Source organism: Canis lupus, chromosome 9, assembly GCF_048164855.1.
Source record: "Canis lupus baileyi chromosome 9, mCanLup2.hap1, whole genome shotgun sequence".
NCBI classification, from domain to species: domain Eukaryota; kingdom Metazoa; phylum Chordata; class Mammalia; order Carnivora; family Canidae; genus Canis; species Canis lupus.
This window is the reverse complement of record NC_132846.1, coordinates 64,599,345-64,611,165: the sequence shown is the minus strand read 5'-3', so window position 1 is coordinate 64,611,165 and position 11,821 is coordinate 64,599,345.

Below are 11,821 nucleotides of genomic sequence, written 5' to 3'. Positions count from 1 at the left end.
AGTTCACTGAGCCCATGGAGGGGGTGCTGCTGGAGCATGCAGGGGAGTCGCCTCTTACTCCACCCTTGCCCCAGACCGGGAGGACCCTGTTTAGAGAATGAAACTTGGAAATAGCTTGTCATTTGTATTGTCTAAAAAGATGGACAAGGGGCGACCGGGCAGTGCCAACATTCAGACAGTGCTCTTCACCTCAGACTCAGAGATCTTCCCGGCCAGCACCCTCTGAAGTAGGGGAGGTGGGGGGGCAGTGTGCCCACAGCCGCCCCGGGGTCACTTTCGCAGACTTTAATCTTCTAGGAGCTCCGAGATGGCCTCTAGGGTTGCCTGGCTTGCCTTCCTTCTAGCTTTGATTCTAAAGGGCCTTATACAAGGCCCTTAAAATGCCTCCTGGAAGACCAAGGTAAGGAAGAGGAGAGGGTGGCCCTGGCAGGGCCAGCAGCGGGGGGAGCCCCCTGGGGACTCTTATTGGTGACCCAGGCACCTGTGGTCTTGCAAATGCATGTGCAAGCAGGTCAAGGGAGGGAGAGTTACAAGCTGCAAGCTCACTGGAGACAGCCAAGGGCCAAGCAAGACTTGGATAAGACAAAAATGACTGGTGCGGATACACAGCCCCCGTGTCCACGTGGCATCCCAGTTTCCTGCCTGCTTCCATTTTTCCATTCAGGTGTTGGTTCTTCCATTGTACCAGGTGCTATTCCCATTTATCGATGAGGCAGCTGTGCCCAGCATTGGGCAGGGGGTGCCTCCTTTGGAACTGTAGGCTGTCTTTGTCAGACCAATTCCTTTGCTTCCCTGAGGACTCTGGTCAAGGGCAACAGCCTCCAGAAGCCAACCCTGGGGCTCCCACCCTTAGCCCTTCTGCTTGCTTCCCAGCTAACATGCTAAGGCACGTGGCGTCATCACATCAGGACTACCGCCGTCTCCTCCATGAGGCAGGGGCTGTGTCTGATGGGTCCCCTCGGCCCTCCTCCCATCCAGCAGGTGCTGAGCAGATGTTTGTGGACAGATGGATGGGGGTGTGGGTTGACCTGGAGCCCAATCCTGAAGCCCAGTGTGAACCACCTGCTTGACAGAGATCACAGGGTTTCCAAGGATTCCACATCCACTCAGGAAGAGGAGGATGGATAACCCTGGGGATGGGGTGTGGAGACAAGGGAGGAGAATGAGCAGGGGCTCTGGAGTACCTTCAGGGTGCTGGGATGGGGAAGGGGCTCTGGTCAGAGATCCTTTTTCCCCCCTTAATTTTATTTGTTTATTCATGAGAGACACAGAGAGAGAGGCAGAGACACAGGCAGAGGGAGAAGCAGGCTCCCTGCAGGAAGCCCGATGCGGGACTCAATCCCATGACCTGAGCCAAAGGCAGACAGACACTCAACCACTGAGCCACCCAGGTGTCCCTCTAGGCAAGGCTTTTATTGGGGCTTCTGTTCAAGTATCAAGGAGATAGTACAAAGGAAAGGGTCCTTCAGGCTGGCTCCCTGAACAAAATCCAGGGAAAGTGTTTAAGGAGGCCAAGGTGGGAAAGAAGTGACATCTATGCATGTAGGCGAAGAGATACAAGGAGTTGGGTATGCAGGTGCAGTGGATAGAACAGATTTGTCATGCATTGCATGTCTCATTAGTATGTTAAATCTCCATTCTTGGGTATGATTTTTAGCATTATAATGAAGGAAAAAGTTGGTGAAAAGTCAGCATTGGGGTCTACCTCAGTGCAGACTGGTTTGGCTGGGTCTTCTCCAGGCTTCATAGTGAGTTCCCTCTTTGGTAAGCATCCTGCTTCCACATTCCTACAGGATATGCTACTCAAAGGGCAGAGGGTTTCCACTATCAAGGAACACTGGGTGTCAGGATTGAGGGGATCCAAGTCCAGTCCTTGCTCTGTCTCAAAACCACCACTACTTTGAAGGCACCCCCACCCCCTTCTGCCTCAAATTGTATGAAAGTAAGATAATCTATACAGGAGAAATCTTGACCTACAACATGGAGCAAACTATGTTAACGTTCCTGCATGTAACTCTCAAACACAATCTAAAGCTTGAATTGTAATCAAGGTAATAACCAGTAATCAATCAACAATATTTAATGCTCTATAAGGAACTTTAAAAATGCAACTGTCACCAACTCAAAAGCAGGTGACAACCAAGCAACCACAACCAGGAACCTGTTCAAGATAGACAGATAACCGTGCAACTGGAGCCTACAATTTCCTTTAAAGAATTTTAATTAACCTTTGTTTTATCTGCTTAAACTTTGAGGCTTACCTCTTCTTCCTTTCACCTTAAAAATCCCTTCCCTGTATGGAGGTGGTAAGATGTTATTTGGAACATTAGCCCACCATCTTCTCATCCAGTGGGCTTTCTCAAATAAATTGTATACCTTGCTTCAACAACTTGTCACTCAACTTATTGAATGGTCGTGAGGTGGGCAGATCGATTGTGGGTTCGGTAATACTTTCAGGGGTACAGTTACTTTTTCCTAAGTAACTTTTATTTAAAATAATCAATATACCCAAGTGGTACATTTTGCAGTAGCCTGCCTTTGGCCCCTACACCAGTCAAGGGAAAAATCTAGTTATGATAGAGATGAGATTTGCTCAATGTATCCACCACCATCAGCGAATATAAAATGCTTTGTCATTTAATTTGGGAATAGGATGTACTCTTTGCATAATAAGTTCATAAGAAATCTGATCAGTTATATACAACAAAAGGATAAACATTGATTTCTAAAAAAGACAAGAAGGTGGTTTTAAGAATAATAGTAATCCTTGCAGTGACCAGACATTCAGCTATTCAGAAAGTCTATATGGAAGGCCCATCATGCCAGACACCGATCCAGGCACTGAGATAGAGCAAGACCCAAACAAGATCAAAGTACCTGTCCTCAGTTTATAAGCCAGCAAGGAGGGCCCGGGAGAGATGAAACAAGATAAACCCCTCTTCCAGGTAGAAGGAACAGAGATGGGAAAGAGCCAGGCATGAGAAGAGCAGGGAGGAGGCCAGTGTGGCTACAGCAGGCAGTTGAAGGAGAGAGTTGGGAGCTAAAGTCAGAGGCTGACAGGGAGCCAAGCCATGTGAGGCCTCATAAGCCATTGCAAGGACTTGGTCTTAGTCTCTGAATAAGTTATTTCAGAAGCTTACAGAGAAATGGCACCATCAGGTTCACTATAGCTCTTGTGTTGAGAATAGATGGAAAAGAAATTTCTGTGCTTTAAATTCAAATATTCAACGTGGGTGGTGTGATATAAACGTGTTATTTTTCTTAGCTTCAGCTACACTCTGATGGCAAGCCGTAGCCCTGTTCAGGAACCCATTCACTCCCCATCAGCTACATTCGACACCAGCAAATTTGCTAATTCACATAAAGAATGTGTGTGTGTCTGTATGATCATATGTGTGCATTCCTGCATGCATGCAGTGTCATCAGTCTCACCATTCTAACAACATTTGGGGTTGGGGAGTCCAACTGGATTCCTCAGGGGTGTTCACAACGGGTACTGAGGCTTAAGTCATTTCTGGGTGGAAAGACAGATGGTCAGTAGTCGGCATTGTTTTATCCAGCAATTCTACAAAATTCCAACAGTAAATTCAACTTCTCCTAAAGCGTCTCCCACTGTCTTCTCCCAACTGACACTCAGATGATTACTTATTATTTCATGAAGGAGTTAGATGCAATCAGAAAATAATTCTCTGCCCCATGTCAGCTCCACCAACCCCCAGCATCTGTATCCATATACTCTGTCTTCCCTCCAATGCTGTGGATGAACTATTTCAGTTGCTGCGGATTTCACCCCCTCTTGACTACTCAGAAAGATCAAACGTTGATCTTACAACTATCCACCCTCTCTCCTCAATTCTTTAAAAAAAGAGAGAGAAAAAAACAATAAGATCCTAATGGAGCCACTTGCCCCTGCAACCCCAAAGGAAGGTGACCTGGCCTGAAACAATCTTTTGTTTCCTTTTACTAACAGTTTCCTTGTCCCACCCATTTCTGCCTGTAAACATCTCCCATACCTATATAGCTCCTCAGAGACCCTTTCTGCTTGCGAGATGGGATGCTACCCTAGTCAGGAATATTTGAATAAAGCCAATTCGATCTTCAAGTTTCCTCAGTTAATTTTGTTCTATAACACTAGACTGAGGAAGGAGCAGTAGGAGTTATGTGGGTCTTACTGTCTTTTCTTTCTAGTACCTACTTCGTCTTTATTTTATTTTTTTAAAGATTTTAAAAATTTATTTATTCATGATAGACACAGACAGAGAGAGAGAGAGAGAGAGAGAGGCAGAGATACAGGCAGAGGGAGAAGCAGGCTTCATGCAGGGAGCCCGACGCGGGACTCAATCCAGGGTCTCCAGGATCACGCCCTGGGCCAAAGGCAGGCACTAAACTGCTGAGCCACGCAGCGCTCCCCCCCCCCCACACACACCTTTTTTTTTTTTTTTTTTTTTTAAGATTTTCCTACTTCGTCTTTAATTTTTCATTAACTTTTTAAAAGGTTTTATTTTAGAGGGAGAGAGCGTGCATGAGTTGGGGGGATGCAGAGAGGGGCAGAGGGAGAGAGAGAATCTCAAGCAGGCTCCATGCACAGGAGTGGATCATAACCTGAGCTAAAATCAGAATCAGACGCTCGGGACGACTGGGTGGCTCAGTGGTTGAGTGTCTGCCTTCAGCTCAGGGGGGATCCTGGGGTCCAAGATCAAGTCCCACATTGGGTTCCTTGCTGGGAGCCTGCTTCTCCCTCTGCCTATGTCTCTGCCTGTCTCTCATGAATAAATAAAATCTTTTTTAAAAAAATCAGACACTTAACCAACTGAGCCACCCAGGAGCCCCCAATTTTTCATTAAGTTTTTGCAACACATCTTTCAATAAAGCTATTTTGGAATTTTGGAGGATTTGTATAACCATTAAAATATGTATCCCATTCTGTTTGTTTAATTTGGGGACTTTTAAGTCCACTTCTTAAATGATCTTATCTAACTGGAACATTTCTCATGATGACCATTGTAATGTCCCCCCAAGGGCTAGCAGCAGTTTGCTAGGATCTTAGCTGAAAATGAGGTACAACCCGCATTTCAATCTGGTCATAGCTTGGGGCCCCCAACCTGATGGTTACCAGGACAAGTTCTCAGAGTACAAAATGAGCATAGCAAGATTTTGCCATTTTTGTAGAAACTTAAAGCTTCCGGGACTCTAGTTCTTAGACATAAAATGAGCAAGTGTGCCAGAAAGTGGAGCATTTTACTCTTTAGAGTTTAAGGATCTTTTTGACTAAGCGTTTGGGTTTCTCGGGGCCAAAACTAATACCTTAAAGGGATGTACTGCTGGGTTGGTGTTTTAGTGTTTTTATAGTGTACCCTGTTTCATGGAAATTCTCGTGAGGCTGGTGTGCGATGTGGTGTCAGTTTCATCTGTTCCATGACCAACTTATCCTAACACAGGAGTCTTTGGGTGTGGTGGTGATAGGTCTTAGGTTCTTAACCCATGCCCACCAATTTTTGTGGCTTTCTGGCTTTGGAGATCCCTGTTAGCAATAGCCTTTATCTACATAAAGTGAGATAAATCTGTGTGCCTCAACATACCAGCAGTCCCCAGGAAAAGTTACTGCCACTGGCCAAGAGAAGGCCAGGCACACCACCAGCAATTCTCAGCCTGGACTAACCCAGCAGACAAGTAAATGCGGACTGCAGACTGGAGCTGGGAAGGAATCCCCAATCACCAGGGAATTGTGAACTGAACCATGGGCTAGGGACTCAGGTTTCAGGCCAAATTGTCTGCAAGCTAAACCCAAGACTGGAGAGCCGATTCGATGGGGGAGCTCAATGCAAAGAGAACACAACTCAGAACCAAAAGGAACTTAGCCCTACTCCCATATGGCAGCATAGGTTGGTGGTGAAGAGCATGATCTCTGGCCACCCGCCTGGGTTGGAATCCTTACTAGCTGTGACCTTGGGCAAGTTCATTAAGCTTGATGTGCCTTAGTCGGGTGACACACAGGCACTCAGAAAATATGCCTGTTATTACATTTACTGTTTCTTGTCTCTGATGGAATAAGTCCCACAAAAGCATAGATTTTTCTGTCTTTTTCTCTTGGGTCAGTACTCAGGAGCTCGGTAAATGTATTTTGAATGAAAGAATGAAGGAGAGACAGGAAAACGAGCATCTCGATGTGAAGTTGGGGGGAAAAGGAGAGGCAGGAAATAAAACAAGTGGTAGAATCAGGAGGCAATTGAGGCCTTTCTTGAGATACCCTTGAATGTCCCGAGCTTTGCCTCCTGTGCAAGATGAGAAAGGAGGTGGCCAGACCCAGGGCCCTGTGCAACTCATAGACTCCTGTCCCATTTAGCTTTGGTACAACCCCCAAACTGCTCCAACTTCACTGGGATCCTGCATGACCACTGTCTTTGGGATGAGCAGCAGAGAGGTTTGCAGGGATGGATTGTGGGAGCAGCCATAGGATCAGTATTGGCTCTACCTTCCAGGCAGAATTTAAGGCATCAAGAACATTCCTCACTGGGAGAAACAGCAGATTGGTTTCTTTGAGTTTTCCATCACTAGAAGATAACTGCAAAGCCAATGTGTGGGGCAGAAAAAAAAGATGGTACCATTAGACCACATGTGGTACTAAAAACACCATGAGCAAGGTTAAGAGACAAGTGACCTACCAAAGGGGGAAAAAACCTAAATCTCTGCACGGTTAGTATCCCATTGTCAAAAAGTTCTTATTAATCAATTTTTTGTTAAAAACAAAACAAAACAACAACTATTTTTAAAGAGAGACTCTGAGACTAGAAGAGGTGCTTCCCAAGGAGAGAATTACATACGGCCAATAAATATTTGAAAAGATGTTCAATCTCACTAAGAGAAAAACAATTTTCTAAAAGTGTAACAGTGTGTGGGTGTTTCGGCACCTATGAGTCCATTAGTCAGGATCTGGTCACAGGTAACAGAAATCACTCCAGCTAACTTAAGCAGAATGGCTTTTAACCCAGGGAATTAGTTGCCTTCAAAATTGCTCCAAGACTGGAGGAGGAGGAGGTTCTAGGTTGAACATCCAGGAAGGACATGCTCCTCAGAATGACACTGAAGACCTGGACCACCAACAGTGCAGCAGCCACTACCGTGATCACCTGTTGGCTCTGTGACCCAACTGCCTCACATGTCATGTATGCCAGAAAAATGCTGCATCTTGATGAGAACTGGATCCTGGGACTGTGCTTGGCAGCAAAAGCAGTGGAAGCACAGCCCTGTGCATCCTGCCCCTGCCCCCCTCTACTTTCCAGCTCTGCCACAGGGGAGCCAGTGTGGCACAATCCAGGTCATTTGCAGAACTGGTGTTATGCAGGACACGGTGGTTAGCTTTCTGTCATAGAGTCTGGGACGGGGGACAAGACAGACATGATTGAGTATATCCTCAAAATCTGCTCCAGAAAGTAAATGATTGATAACAATCAGCGTTAGCCTAGGCTGAGAGGTGAACCCTCCTACCCTACTGGGTGGTGTGTATTCTGATATGTACTTTCTGCTTAATGACACGGAAACATGTAGTAAAAACTTCCACTCCATTTGACTCAGAAATTTTGCTTTATAGAATTCATTTAAGAATCAGACACAGGGATCCCTTGGTGGCTTAGTGGTATAGCACCACCTTCAGCCCAGGGTGTGATCCCGGAGTCCTGGGATCAAGTCCCACATCAGGCTCCCTGCATGGAACCTGCTTCTCCCTCTACTTCTCCCCCTGCCTGTCTCTCTCTCTCTCTCTCTCTCTCTCTCGAATAAATAATAAAATCTTTAAAAAAAAGAAAGAATCAGACACGCATACAAAGATACCAGCACATGAATGGTTATCATGGTGTTGCTGATGACAGCAAATGTTTGAAACAAAAAGAAATCAAGTAAATAAAATGTTGTACCTCCACAGTTGTGGATTTACATTTTTTGACATGGGGAATTGTTCATTAGGTACTGTTGAGTAAAAGAGGCAACTTACCAAATGGTGGTAAAGGGACACCCAAATACTGTGTTTATGTGTATGTACTCATGTGTATGTTTTTTACTTTTTAATGCATGGTGCATGAAGTTTCTTCAGAGGTCTGGGCAAGGTGCTGGATGAATTATGAAGACTCATGTGTAAGTTACTTTTACCATCTGAGAAACAGTTTCGTTTTTAAATTATTTTTTTCAATTTAAATTCAATTAATTAACATATAGTGTCTTATGAGTTTCAGAGGTAGAAGTCAGTGGTTCATCTGTCTTATAGCACACCCAGTGCTCATCACATCACATCCTTAATGCCCATCACCCAGTTACCCTCTCCCCCTACCCACCTCCTCTTCAGCTACCCTGTTTGTTTCCTATGATTAAGAGTTTCTTATGGTTTGTCTCCTGCTCTGATTTCATCTAATTTTATTTTTCCCTCCCTTCCCCTATGATTCTGTTTTGTTTCTTAAATTCTACATGAGTGAAATCATGTTAATTTCTTTCTCTGATTGACTTATTTCACTTAGCATAATACCATCTAGGTCGTTGCAAATGACAAGATTTCTTTTTTTTTTTTTGATGGCTGAATATATACCATATATGTAATATTCCATATATATAATACATATATACCACATCTTCTTTATCCACTCATCTGTTGATAGCTATCTGGGCTCTTTCCATAGTGTGGCTATTGTGGACATTGTTGCTATAAACAGTGGGATGCAGGTGCCTCTTCGGATCACTACATTTGTATCTTTGGGGTAAATACCTAGAAGTATAATTGCTGGGTCATAGGTAGCTCTATTTTCAACTCTTTGAGGAACCTCCATACTGTTTTCTGGAGTGGCTGCACCAGCTTCCATCCCCACCAACAGTGTAAGAGGGTTCCCCTCTCTCCGCATCCTCACCAACATCTGTTATTTCCTGACTTGTCAATTTTAGCCATTTTGACTGGTGTGAGGTAGTATCCCAATGTGGTTTTGATTTGTACTTGCCTGATGCCAAGAGTGATGTTGAGCATTTGGAAACAGAGTTCTTTTTTTTTAATTTTTAAAAAAGATTCTATTTATTTACTACAGAAAGAGAGTGAGCACTCCAGCAGGGACAGAGGGAGACGGAGGAGCAGACACACCGCTGAGGAGGAAGACCAGAGCAGGTGCAGGGCTCCGTCCTAGGACCCTGGGATCGTGACCCAAGCCAAAGGCAGATGCTTAACCAACTGAGCCACGCAGGCACCTGGAAACACAGTTTCTGTACTGCAGTTACTCAACCATCAGACACCAGACACGTGGGTTTTTCATATGAAGCAATGCTCCATTTCTGTATGGACAGCAGTTCAGTGTCCTGCAATTTAACTTAATTCTAATACTAACTGCCATTAACCCCACAGGTTAAGGGCTCTGGCCCACAAGACTGGCTCCTTTAGATGTTAATCTTAAGAAATGGGTTCCAGGTTACTCACACTTCTGTCCATCTTGGCTACACACTGGGGGTTCCCATGATCCCCTCCTTGGGTTGGACAATTCCCTAGAAAGGCTCACGGAACTTAGGAAAATGCTTGACTTACTATTACTGACTTACTACTAAGGCTATTAAAGGGTACAAATGAACAATTGGATGAAAAGTTATATAAGATGGGGTCCTCAGCACAGGAGCCTCTGTTCCATGGTTTGGGTGCGCCATCCTTCCAGGACAAGCATGGATGCATTCCTGTTTATTAACCCAGAAGCTCTAGGAACCCCCACATTTTAGGGACTTCATGGAGGCTTCCTCAAGTAAGCATGATCAATGCAGTCTTCTGTGCTTTTCCCCTCCCTGGAAGATTGGGGCTTAAAGCTTCAAGCTTCTAATCATGACTTGGTGTTTCTGGTGACCAGCCCCCACCCAAGGGCTCACTAATAATCATCCCATTAGGAAAAAAGATGTTCCTGTCACCTAGGAAATTTCGAAGGATTTGGGAGCTCTGGGTAAGATACTCCACATGTTCAACCTCTAACTATCCCCTCCTTCCTAACCTCTGAAAGCCATGAATCTGTTCTCCATCCTACAATTTTTTCTTTTCTTTTTAAAAAAAGATTTTTATTTCTTTATTTGACAGAGAGAGTGAGTGAGAACAGAAGCAGGGGGAGTCAGAGAGGGAGAAGCAGGCTCTCCGCTGATCAGGAGGTGGGGAGCCCAATGTAGGCCTTGATCCCAGGACCTTGGGATCATGACCTGAGCTGAAGGCAGATGTTTGACCGACTGAGCCATCCAGGTCCCCCAGATTTTGTCTTTTTCAGACTCTTCTATCTATGCCCAGCAGACAGGGCTTTTTTAACTGAAAATAATACCCTTTAGATCCATCCAAGCTGTGTGTGCCACTAATTCATTCCTTTCTGTTGTTGAATAAATGTACCATAGGAATTATTAAGATATAATTGGCATACAACTTTCTGTAAGTTTAGGGTGTACCACGTAATGACCTAATATATGTATATATTACAAAGTGATTAGCACATACCACAGTTTAACCATCCACCTGTCATAGGACATTTTAGTTGTTCCTAGTATGGGGCTGTAACAAAGCTGCTATGAACTTTGAGCAGATGCTATATGCCAAAGTCAGTGCTCATTGTCACTTTTGGTAATGGGTTCAACTGCAAAAGTTAGAACTGTCCTCGAGCTAAGGTCAATGGGTTTCTCACTCACTCATTCATTCAACAAACAGCTATGATTCGCTATGTCACCCAGACACTGGCTAGGCATGTTAGGGAATACCAAGAGGATGCTGAGGGAAATTCTTTGAGGGGCATGTAATCTAGGAGAAATAGGACAAGAAAATAAATTTCCCAATCTACTGCAGAGTTGAAAGTGCTCTACTTCACAGAGTACATTCTGGGAATCCGGAAGAAGGAGATGCTTGTTGAAATAAATTAAGTCAAATTATACATTATTTAACCTCAGCCACAAATTGTAAGCAATGTTCTTCTGCAAGGAAATTCTGTCTCTCGGCCTCTTCAATTTCAATCCTTTAATACTTTGAACTAGGTACTGAGCTAAGTATCATGACACTGGTTTGGAGACGATTTCCTTGTCAGGTCTGACACTCTCCAGGGAACCTGCTTTGGAGAGCAAGGAAACTGTGCACTTACTGTTTTCTTCTCTTTGTGGTTCCACTAAAACTGACTCAGAGAATGCCATTTTAATATCTGACTGTAATAATCAGGGGGAAAAACCCTCTTATAATGTGGAAAAAATGGTGAATACAAAACACCATCTATTCTGATGTCAAAATTTCCCTCTCACGTGCAAATTTATAACTTCTCCCTTTTCCCCAGCTTAGGTCTGATTCAGGCTCTGAAATACAGACTTGGGAAGAGCGGAGGTAATCTGCTCACCTCTCTTTTTTTTTTTTTTTAAGATTTTATTTATTTTTTTCATGAAAGACGCACAGAGAGAGAGAGACACCCAGGCAGAGGGAGAGGCAGGCTCCATGCAGGGAGCCTGATGTGGGACTCGATCGCAGGTCTCCAGGATCACACCCTGGGCTGGAAGCAGATGCTTAACAGCTGAGCCACCCGGGCTGCCCCTGCTCACCTCTCTTTTGTCTACTTCCTCCTCATATGGCTGCATTTCGTGCCTTTACAAGGTCAAGTGAACAAAGCCATAAGAGATGGAGGGGGAAAAAGCTACTTTAACTTAGCTGGTGCTGTTTGCAAATCTTTCTTGGCTGTCTGTAGAATTGTCTCCTCCAAGATGGAGGGTGTCCAAACAAAAGCTACTCTTTTCTCTCCTAGAATGCTGTGATGGTTAACTTTATGCATCAACCAGACTGGGCCACTGTGCCTGGAAATTCGGTCAA